Source organism: Leguminivora glycinivorella, chromosome 5 (assembly GCF_023078275.1).
Source record: "Leguminivora glycinivorella isolate SPB_JAAS2020 chromosome 5, LegGlyc_1.1, whole genome shotgun sequence".
In the NCBI taxonomy this organism is placed as follows: Eukaryota; Metazoa; Arthropoda; class Insecta; order Lepidoptera; family Tortricidae; genus Leguminivora; species Leguminivora glycinivorella.
The window spans coordinates 7,329,530-7,341,606 of record NC_062975.1 but is presented as its reverse complement, the minus strand read 5'-3'; positions in this window follow the sequence as shown (position 1 = coordinate 7,341,606).

The following is a 12,077-nucleotide window of genomic DNA, read 5'->3' as shown; positions in this document are numbered from 1 at the left end:
TGTGGGTTTAGTTATTACACCGTTAATAATTGGAGATTGTGAATAGTCAAAATTTGTAGACACACTCTTTAAGATAATAACTACATTTATTTTATTTCATTTAATTTAGAAATGTGAGCAGCATTTGTTAAACGCCGAATGCACTTTTCGAGGATTTCGTACGACCCCCTCTTAAATGACAGAGGGGGTAATATCAAAGTAATTTGTGTACATGTATGTCTAATTTATATTTTCACGATCGTCGAACGCTGGTTTGTTTGACAACTATCGTGCTGTGAGAATAGTTTTCCATCCACATATCGAAATAATCTCCGTGAATGTAAGTCTGCCAGATCCCCAACCCGCGCGATATAATTCCGCGGCCGAACTTGTATCTAATAGAGCTGGGATAATCCCTACTCCAATTTGTCAAGCTTCCGTGGAAACGCGGATGCTGCCAAAGTAATATGTAAGTATGTGACCAATTAGAATTTGACAGGAAAAGGGTTATGATGAAAAATGTCTTTGAAATATTGGAAACGGTTTTACAGGGTATCAGTCCTGTGATCAATAAGGTATTGCATAAATTGCGTGGGTAGTTCAACTAATGCACACAAATTTAGACACATTAATCTTCCCTTATAAGAATCTAGACTAGGAAATACGTACGTTCTGTCGTGGTTTTTGTAAGTTTATCGCAAACATATACAGACACAGCGGGGGAATTGTCTTAGGGCCACTTGCACCAACGGGCCTTATGTATTTAACCAGTGACAGGATAAGTTTTACTGGCACAAGATATATTTACTGAAAAACAAAAATACACTTAATCTATAATGCTTTAAAGAACCTAACTATTTCGTATTTAATAGGTACAATCACTGAGGAAAAGGAGAGGCTCCTGCGACTAAGGTACATAAGCAAACCGCTAGTTAAAGCACTCGATAAACAAACCACAATTTACCTACTACATCGTCTCCACGTGTCGTGTCAAAGTAAATATTTTGATAGGAGCCACCTATGTAGGTAAGCCGCTTGTTCTCACATTACGTGACCATAAGAAGCCTTTCCGGAACACCATAATGCTTCGCTAAGGCGGATTTGGACAAAAACCTCTTGACCGACTTCCTGTTCACGTATTAAATATACAGTAACCTTCCCTTTTGTTATTCCAAAGTTTAGAGTTTAGCCTCCTACAGGTGTCTAATTTTTTGTTTTAGTTTCAACCGCTCGATTTCGTGTTTTTCCTTCAATGCTATCTCCACCTCCACTTCTATATTGTCTATAGTGGCGCTACAATTAGATTTCCAAATTCGTCTTTGCCTTTGGCTAGTCTGTGGCCAAGAGTAAGCCCATTTATAATAATAAAAAAAAAGAATCCAAATTATATCGCTTGTAATATCAAAATGGTATTTCGCCGTTCTTCAAAGATTTTCGAGTGACGAAATCGAACGCTAGAAATGTATCTGTGGGCTGCACAGCAATATTGCCAGATTTAATTCGCCAATATCTTCAAATGAAGCGGCAATACCTTACAGCGTGTAACAACATTACATCACGTGTGACCTGACTCGGTATGAACCCGCTCTTGACTGCTCGAGGGCCCTCGCAGCGAATTTACCCTCGGAAGAATACCTCCTTGAGTCAAGAGTGTCTTGGATGTTTTGCCGATCCTTACTTTTTATGGTGTATTTTGCAAATCGCGTTTCTTTTGTTAACAAAGATTTATTTGACTGAGGAAATAATCTTAGATAAATAATGTGCAAGGCAAGGGAATGTGATGTGACCATGGCACGCATGTTCAGTGGACACATGGCACTGAAATTAATAATGTCATACATGTAAGACATTTCGATTTGATGAAATTAACCTCTATTCGGAATCCTTGTACCTACGTAAGTATGTACATATACATAACACTTAAATTCTCGCGTTTTGTCCACATTTGTAGTCACTCACGGGTCGAACGCGATAAAATAACATTATTTTACCTTTTTACCAACGTCAGTGACTTTAAAAATCCTTGTACCTTTCTACATAGGTATGTGAAGTTTTCTTTAGCCAGTTAAGTAACAGAAAACAATTTGGTACAGAAAACCTAAGAGGAACTCAGTAACCAACCGCTTTCGATGCGGAATCTTCCAAGCGTGACGTAATGTCTATTTAATTTTGTACTGCTAAACGTTTGGAACAATCATGTACCGAAATTCTTAAATTAATTCAAGCAGCTTCCCTTGCCTTCATTCCGCAAACATATTTTATCTGTTCTTAAGATCAAAATTTAGTTACGAGATACAAACGCAAACATTCCAGTATTTGAGAGTTTTGTTTGTTTGCAGTAACGAATATTTAAAGCTTGCCAATTTTCTTAATACATAAATTGATACTTGATGATTTAAGGGGCTGGCTTGAGCACACATTATTGTTTGCAGTAGCTTTAATAAGTCCCGTGAATAAACGTTATATCAACGTTAACAATTTAATTTATTGAAAGATCGGGCGCTTCTGCCGATCGTAAACATCTCTTGTATTTACAATTATTTAGCATTGTTCATATATTTAATTAAAGTTCATCAAGTAGTTGTAGCGAGTGAGAAAATACCATCTCATAGATTTATATAATCTCAAAGGCATGGTAAAGGTATGTTATATGTTAAATATGTATTAATTTATATCAAAAGGCAATAAAATCAAAGCATTTCATAACAAATGAAGCCGTATTTCATAAGAAGCCTCGATCAAATCGCATAATAACAATAAACGTCAGACGGTAGGGCATGGGCGGAGCAAAGGTATCCTTAATAATTTCCAATCAACAAATGGGCCCATAAAATCACTGTAACTCTATAACCGAGATATATCCACGGCACGTTGTGTAATAACCGCAATGCAAAGAAAGAAAACGTAATTTGCAGTAAAGATTCTCCAATATAAATCTTCACACCTCTATATCCTCGATCATTGAGCAAATTACACGTTCATAATACTGACCAGTCTTTCTTGACCTACTGGCGATGCCAGCGACCTCTCATCTTGTCCAAATGGCACTGGATAAAGAGGGGCGAGGTAGGTCAGGTTAACTGGAGGGGGTATTGCATGCTTCTATTTTAGCAGACAATACATTGAATGGAAGTCCTCGCACAATGGCCCGAGCTGGGATCCGTTTAAAGCCTTGATTGGGTCTACTCTGAAAGTTTTTTTGGGCTTGAGAGGCTGTGACTCAATAAAATGGTCGATTGATCTTGTATATCAGTAAAGAAATTGGCTTCAATTAAATTATTCACATTAATGTGTTACATATATCCGTTGCCCGAGTAATATCTTACTATCGAAACCCAACAATAAAACTATACCACGATGCTAATTTAAAACGCTGAATCACTTTGAGTTTGCAAGTTACTGAATGAACAAATTCTAAACCCTCCAAGATGAAAGGCATCAGACTATAATCCTACTGGTAAATCAATATTATTGAACGTCGGCATAAATAAAGCTCCTCTATTGAATTCCCTCCCTCCTTTGCGGTTTTGGGCTATGAAAAGTAACTAAGGTGTATGTATGGGATCACCAATCCCTCATTCTATTGAAAGCATCCCCTTTTACGTGAGTTTCTCGCAAAATGGCTTAACACAAAAGGAGTAGGTATAGATACATGATAACGGTTGTTAATATATATTTGGAGAACACATTGAACACAACACACACACACACATACACAACACGACTGCCTGCTACAAAACAATACACTATTTATATAATCGCACTATAGAAATATTTTAAATTAAAACATGCAGACACTCTTATTAGTGTAAAAGATCCCATACTACCAATTAATCTAGAAACAAAGATAAATCAGTAACTATAAAGAAAGAATGTAACAAGCGTCGCTAGTCTATTGTTCAGAATGTTCAACGCTCATCATAGTTCGCTGCGGAAACAGAAAAGCAGCATGACAGGTGCCACTGAGCTAAAAATCCAACTGTTTTAAAACCCTTCGCAATTTTCCAGGTGGAATTACAAAAGCTATCCTTGAACAATAACCGGCTCTCAAAATAACCAGTGCAGGATACCTAGGCATTGTGCGACGCCGGCGCTTCAGACCACTCAAAGTTCCTCTTAATTAAGGGGGGGCAATCCTCAAATGCTTCTCGCCCTCGCCGAATGGCCCCATTCAGACGTGTGCCGTCTGCGATGAGATAACGAAGCTCTCTCGGTTATTACACTTCTGTTTCTTTCCGTACACGACAATTTCTGTGCGATTCCGCCGTGTACGATGACAAATTCGCTTGATTAAATTATTCGAGAGAGCTTGCACCATTGCCTCCGCGGAATGAGTATGAAAAAAGATGATTGCGCTGGGATAATGGAGACGTTTTTCCTTGGATAACGGTTGCCGGAGCGAGGCTTCTTTTATCTCACATACCTACACGATGCAATTATATTGTCTGGATTGAAGAGCGGAACTTGAACTTGAATTTACCTACCATTAATGTGCCTAATTAATTCAACATTGTATTCGTTTTACTAAACATCATGTAATATAATACTAGAACTGTGTACAACTTTGCTGTTAAACACAATAGTAAAGTTCTAAAACTGTACACTTGCATCTAGCAGCTATCTTAATGCCTTTACGCCTAAGGTCCGATGGACGAAGTACCGTTACATCGCCTTGCCATAGTCGCCATGCCAAGACTTACCAGACGAGATCTTAGTACTAGCAAATCTAGTAATACGCATGAATGCTGTCAATCGATCTACTCCTTTAATGTTTCTGCATGTTTTGTAATGGTGGTAAATAGTTAAAGTTTTTGTGTTCTCCGAGCGAAAAGTATTAACTTTTCGCCGTTTTTCGACTCTGTTGAATTCCATGTATCTGATATGAGAGAAATTTCTTAATTTGAATACTGGCATTTCTTTGCCGTTCTAATAACCATAGCGTCATCGATAGGCAAGAAATTAGGCATGAGTAATTATATTTCAAGTGTAACGAAAGCTATGAAATACCTACCCTCGGAAATTCAGAAACAAAAGTTCTCTATATCAAAATATAAAGAGAGTAAATATCAAGATACAGCAGTACGTTATTGAAGCACAGAATAAACACAAACAGACTTTATTTTGTTTGATCGTGGTAAGAGAACTCTCTCACAATACTAAACAACAATTATTTTTCTTGATCTCAGAATTTAATTAAACCAATTACTTTTCTACATATAATATTTGTTTCGTGTTTTAATTTTATGATCGTACATAAGTATGTCGTACAATGTTACTTTTGGTACATATTTCATGAGTGTCAAGTTAAAATTAAATTATATTTTGTACAAATATGATATTAAACAGTATAAAATTATTTAGACAAATACTTAATTTATTTCCCTATTAGAACTCTGCAGTATAAAATTATTTGACAAATACTTAATTTATTTCCTATTCTAACATATTGACAGTTTAATATCATATTTGTACAAAATATAATTTAATTTTAACTTGACACTCATGAAAAAAAAAACTCTGCTTTGCACATATTGACATTAGGCGTTACTAATTAAAACGTCATCAAATTGTGGATTTGGGCATAACACTTTGAATAATTTTGTGCCATATTCATTATTTACTATTAGATGAATTAAATAGAGCAGAGTATTTAGTGGGTATGGGTAGTTGTACTACTTGTACTGACCTTGCCTGTTCAGCCGGTTGTCCCTGTGTGAAGAGCACAAAAATTTGTTCTTCACACAGGGACAACCGGTGTTATATTGAGTCACAGGTTTTTTTTTTCTATGTATTTAATTATTTGTCTGTTACAAATATCAGCATCAGAGTTAACCAACAATATAAGTCTTCTGCAACTTACTCAGGTCTCGCTACCGGCTTATATGTGCTTATATATCGCTCAAAATAATATGTACGCGAAAGCTGTGATATTTGTTACTTTTGTTACCCATATTTTCTTTTTGATTATGGCTAGACAAAAAATCTACCGAGCTAAAAGTTATCAACGACTGCCTCGTTTGGTGCAAGGGTTAAGTAAAGATCATAATTTCTGTCAAGTTTTGACATTTAAATTAAAATTTCAGCGGCCATCAAAATGCTGCTAACTTACCTTGGTACTACTCTGCGTACATATTTGTAATAATTTGTACCGAGCTTTAAGCTTTTTTACTGCAGAGTCGGCGGCCATTCTTTGACTGTCGGTCGTTGGCCTGCGCGCGCGCCTTATTTACCTTGATCTTAAGTGACGCAAGGCTTCTAACGGTATGATGATAGATTTATTGAGATCTTTTATGCTAGGTATATTTACTACAGCACGTGTTTGTATTGAGAGTTTATGAATGAATGTGTAGTTGTGTACTCGCATGTTTGAGTTTTTTAGAAGTAGCTTTATGATGTTTACTCCTAGTCGGTCTACCAAGATGAGAATATATTTTACAGAAATAATTACGAATTCTCTATCACTCTTCAGGTGACATTATTAAGTTTTCTTTTTTTTTTTGAACCGCTAGTTCCACTAAGTGCTTTTTTTGCTTTTAATAGCTCGATCATTGTTGTTAATTTTCGTGTAATGTAATTGTCAAAGATTTGCGGCAGTGCCGCGGGTTAAAATTCGAAGAGAGGTACCTATTAGTCAGTCTGGATAAAAGGATAATGCACATTATTTAATCTATACGTGTTTTTATGTCCATAACTTTTTGTGCACTCAGACCCTGAAAACAGAATTAAAATCGTCTTAAAAACTTTCTCTCCAAATGTTTCAACAATTTTGAATTATCTCCATGTTAAATTAGGCTTTTGGAGCCATAAGTAAAATGAATAGCAAGTTTCATAAGAAACTTGGCAAGTCGGGCAGCCTGCAGGCATTTAACGTATTCTAATGGGGTAAATTTAAAATTCTTGCTACTGCTGACTTAGCTAGTGCGTCATACTGCAATCATAGGGCACCGACCTCGGTCGATAATGCTTTACTTATATATATTTTGCATCGACCAGTCGCTTTACATTTAGTTTAGAATGTTTATTTAGAACGGATAGCTGGGAAACTAGATGCACGTCTTTTTATAATATGTATCCTTTGAGTTGGAGTTTGTTGAAATGTCGATGTCGATTGAAACAAGTCCATAGTCCAATGGAGATTGATTTCCAACCTTTGAAAACAAAGGCCATTGGCAACTGTGCCAAAAAGATATTGCATTGTTTCTTTCGTATATTATCAAAACAATTTGTAAATAATAGTGTAAGAAGATTACATTTCTGTTCCGAAACATTAGAATTTTGATGAAACAACTATATTACTATTGCAGCTTTTAATTTAGGTGCCTGTAAGTTACACTGCCAATTTTATCTCTAGTAGCGAGAAACATCGTCTTTCTTCCCATAAAAAGGCTCAAAAACAAACGACAAAAGATGTGACAAGAGACAAGTCAGTTTGCGGCATGACTCAGCAATTATCTTCCAATCAGATCGAGATCGAGCACACGAGAGCAACAGCCAAACCTCTGAATACACATAATTGTATCGCGTACGTGCTTCGAAGAGATTCCAAGATCTCTCAATTTTTCTACGTCTGGATACTTCGTCTTCCGGGCGGAGGAAAACAATTTGGAGCTCCACATTTTTAAACAATACGAGTACAATTTCTTGGTATTCTTTTGCCAGTTCGTTTATGGAGGAACTATATTCGTAATTAGGTATATAAGTGAGTAGTAATTTTGATGATGTCTGCCAATATCAGTAAAATAGTATGTATATTTAAATCTAATACTAATTCTAGGGGAATATCTATCAGTTATACAATAAGTAGATTCTACCAAACGTTTGTTAGCCTTTCGTTCGTCACCAGTAAAGTTAAACTGTAGCCGACGTGATGGTTGTTTCTTAATTTTGATTACAAATATGATTGCTTAAAAACTTGTAAAGCATTATGCATATAAATGCGTAAACAGAAAACAGGGCTCCTCATAAGTTTTATGAAGTATTTAATATTTCTGCAATGAGTTTCGTTTCAATAAACCGTTTACTACCAGTCACTTGAGTAGAGCAATATTACGTTTGCACTCCTTCAGCAGAATACTGTGGGCTATAAAAGGCCCGCCTCCGAACAAATTAAGACGTAACCCCCAACGACCTGTTGTGGATTATCGAGGTTTTACTCTTGGCTCGGATACGTTTTTAATCTGACCCCTACCATGAGATTGTAACGGTTTAGAATACGTTAGTACTCTTAGTACCTACTCAACAGAGTCACGCACAATGACTTATTGTATGGAGAAAACAGCGTCCCCAAACGGCTATTTTCCGGAACCAACATTTTTTTAGATATTTGATTTACAAGAAGGCAAAGTTGTTTAACCGCTCGTGCTAATATTGATACTCGGGAGTAGGTAAGCGAAAGATTTAATTTGGTTCGAAAGGTGGATTTTGAGCGTTCCGAAGGTGCCTTGAAGGCACGAAGATTAAACAAAACTTGCCACTGAGTGAAACACAATGTTTCATACCAACACCAAGAAAATATTAACTATAAAATATCAAATCTAACAATGTAACATTTATGATCTAAAATCATTATTTAAAACTTAATTCTACCAGCCAAATTTGTATGCAATTATTTTGCACTCATTTATCTGATTTTGAAGAATCGAGAGAGCCTTTTACCAGTTAGTATGGTGAAAATATATTTTTTCATGTTGGTGGTGAAAAATATTGAAAATGAAAATGAAATGAAAATGAAAATGAAATATTTATTTTTCAAGTAGGCATATTACAATGCGCATATGAACGTCAAATAAAGCTACGCCGGCTCTAACCCTACGCCTCAGCCTCGAGAAGATTTCAGTCCCCCCTCAGTTGGGAGGGGGGTATCCACTATGGGACCGGCAAGAAACTCGGCGGGCAACTTCTTTTCAAAACATTACATCTTATAACTAACATGCATTAAATAACAAGATACAATTTAACCTGCAAAAGTATTCATCAAAGAATATGAACAGACTAGGTACTCTATGGAAATTATTTTCAATAAATTATATTATTGCTTAATAATACGTCGTTCTTCTTCAGAGAAAACATATCAAATTGTCACAGAAGAAAAAGATAATATGAATCTCAATGTCATTAAATATGTAATTTACCTACACAACATAAAATATAAAATATTTGATGTGCTTTCTTATCTGAACTGTGTCCTCTATACATAATACAATTATTTTAATTGCTATTCGTTTTTTGTAGTTTCTGGTTCGGGCCATGCATGTTTGTCTGTCAAATAGTCCTCGACTCTGTAATAAGCCTTTAACATCAATGATTTTTTTAAGTAGTTCTTAAGAGCTTGGAGGGGTAATCTCAAAGCAGTGTCAGGTAACTTATTATAAAAATGAATGCATTGCCCAACAAATGACTTCTGTACTTTACGGACACGAAACTTCTTTATGGCAAGCTTATTTTTGTTTCTAGTGTTATAATTATGGATATCAGAATTCTTAGTGAAACAGTCTAAATTCTTAACAACATAAATTATACTATCATAAATGTATTGGGAAGCTACAGTTAAGATATTAATTTCTTTGAAGAGTTCTCTTACTGATTCACGTGTTCCTAAGTTGTAAATAGAACGAATGGCTCTCTTTTGTAATACAAAGATAGTCTGTATGTCAGCTGCTTTGCCCCAAACCAGAATACCGTATGACATTACACTGTGAAAATAACTATGATACACTAGGCGAGCTGTCTCAACATTAGTCAGTTGCCTGATTCTCCTAACGGCGTATGCGGCTGAACTTAATTTGCTTGCTAGTTTCCTTATATGAGGACTCCATTGTAGATTTTTGTCCAATGTTAAGCCAAGGAACAGTGTTGTATCTACCATCTCTAAGCATTCATCATTCAAAAGTATTTTTGTATCGATTGGTTTAACATTCGGCAGAGAGAATCGAATACATTTGGTTTTCTTAGAATTAAGAAGTAAATTGTTGACAGTAAACCACTGCAGTACATCAGCTAACGTGCTATTAATTACATTGTAATCCGTAGATTTTCGGTCAACATTAAAAAGCAGTGATGTATCATCAGCAAAAAGTACTATTTCACAAAAGTTTTTTACTATACATGGCAAATCATTTATATAAACCAAAAACAGGAATGGACCTAAAATTGAGCCTTGTGGCACTCCTAATTGGACAACAGTCCCGCTAGAGCGAGTTTTGTTAACAACTACTGTTTGTGTTCTATTGCTAAGGTAAGAAGACATAAAGTTTAGGGCATTTATAGACAAACCATAGTGTTCTAATTTCAAAATGAGCGTTCCATGATCCACACAATCAAAGGCTTTTGAAAGATCACAAAATATGCCAATTGCATCACAAGAATTTTCCCAAATATTATATATATGTTTAATGAGTACCGAAGCAGCATCGGTCGTGGAACGGCCCCTTGTGAAACCGAACTGTTTGCTTGTAAGTAATCTATGTCTGTTGAAGTGTCCCAGTAGATCATTTAACATTAGCTTCTCAAAGACTTTACTTAGAACAGGAAGTATTGATATGGGACGGAAATTGGTTATATCACTCGAATCACCCGATTTAAAAAGCGGTATGACTTTGCTACATTTCATAAGATCTGGAAAGGTGCCTTGTGAAATTGAAATATTATATATTACGGCCAAGTAAGGTGCTATTATATCTATGACATGACTAATTACTTTAACTGATGTTCCCCATAAGTCTTCCGTTTTCTTTAAATTGAGTGACTTGAATGTTTTAACAATATTTACAGAGTCTACTTGACTAAATTCAAATGAATTATTACATTTCTTAACATTAGCACAAAGTAATGAATGGGCTTGAGCCGCAGAAGAATGTAAACATTTTGTGGTGTTAACGGCTATGTTTGAGAAATAATCTTCGAATGCCGAGGCAACATCGCTGTTCGACACTATTTGTTGATTATCTGATACAATGTTGACTTGACAATCGCGTGATTTACATTTACCAGCTTCTTTATTTATAATACTCCAAGTTGTTTTCACTTTGTTGTCCGACACTTTCAATTTAGAACTAATAAAGTTTTTCTTGGCAGTTAAACACACTTTCTTGAAGATTCTTGAGTAGTTTCTTACATAGTCCAGGAATTCTGAATTCTTGTTCAGCTCTCTCTCACCATAAAGTTCATAAAGTCTTTTTCTACTTTTGTGAATACCTACAGTAGCCCATTCACTAAACTTTGTTTTAACTTTTGACCCACTAATAGATTTCACTTTGAAATTGTTATTAAATTGATTCAGAATTACATTGAAAACTTCTTGATACAAATGATTACAGTCATAATGCGAAAATGGTATTATAGACAAACTATGTTGAATTTCATTTTTGAATGATTCCAAGCGAGATCCAGTAATGGGTCTATATGTTATTGTTTGTGGAGTATCATGAATAACGTTTAAGAAAGCTGCCCTTTGGCCGCTGTGATCGGAATGAAAACAGTTAAATAATTTCTTATCTATACATTCACAGTCACAAAAAATATTATCTAGGCATGTTGCACTAGTCACACCTACCCGGGTAGGTTCAAGAAATAAATTAAATAAATTAAATGATTTAAACAAACAGAGCATTTTAACAGTATTACTAGATGACTCGAGCAAGTTAACATTAAAATCTCCACATACAATAACATGTTTTTGGCCCTTGCACACTAACTTCAAAACATTTTCCATTGTAGATTCAAATATGCTGAAGTCAGCTGATGGTGGTCTATAAACACATACAATAATATATCTGTCTAATTCAACACATGAAATTTCTATAGTTCTTTCGTGAAATGAAATTTCGTGAAATTTCTATTGTGTTTCACTCTGCGGCAAAGTTTGTTTAACCTTCGTGCCTTGAAACCCTCGGAACGCTCAAGATTCCACTTTTTAAACCACTCGCTATTGCACTCACTAATATTGGAATTTGGAATATTTTGCTTGCTCGGGTATCAATATTGGCACGTGCGGTTAAATAACTTTGCCCCTTGTAAAACAAATAACTATTTCCGTGACACGTGACGTGAACTAACGAATAATGTACATATTAGGTGTTCTAAATCGTTAGGGACTCGTG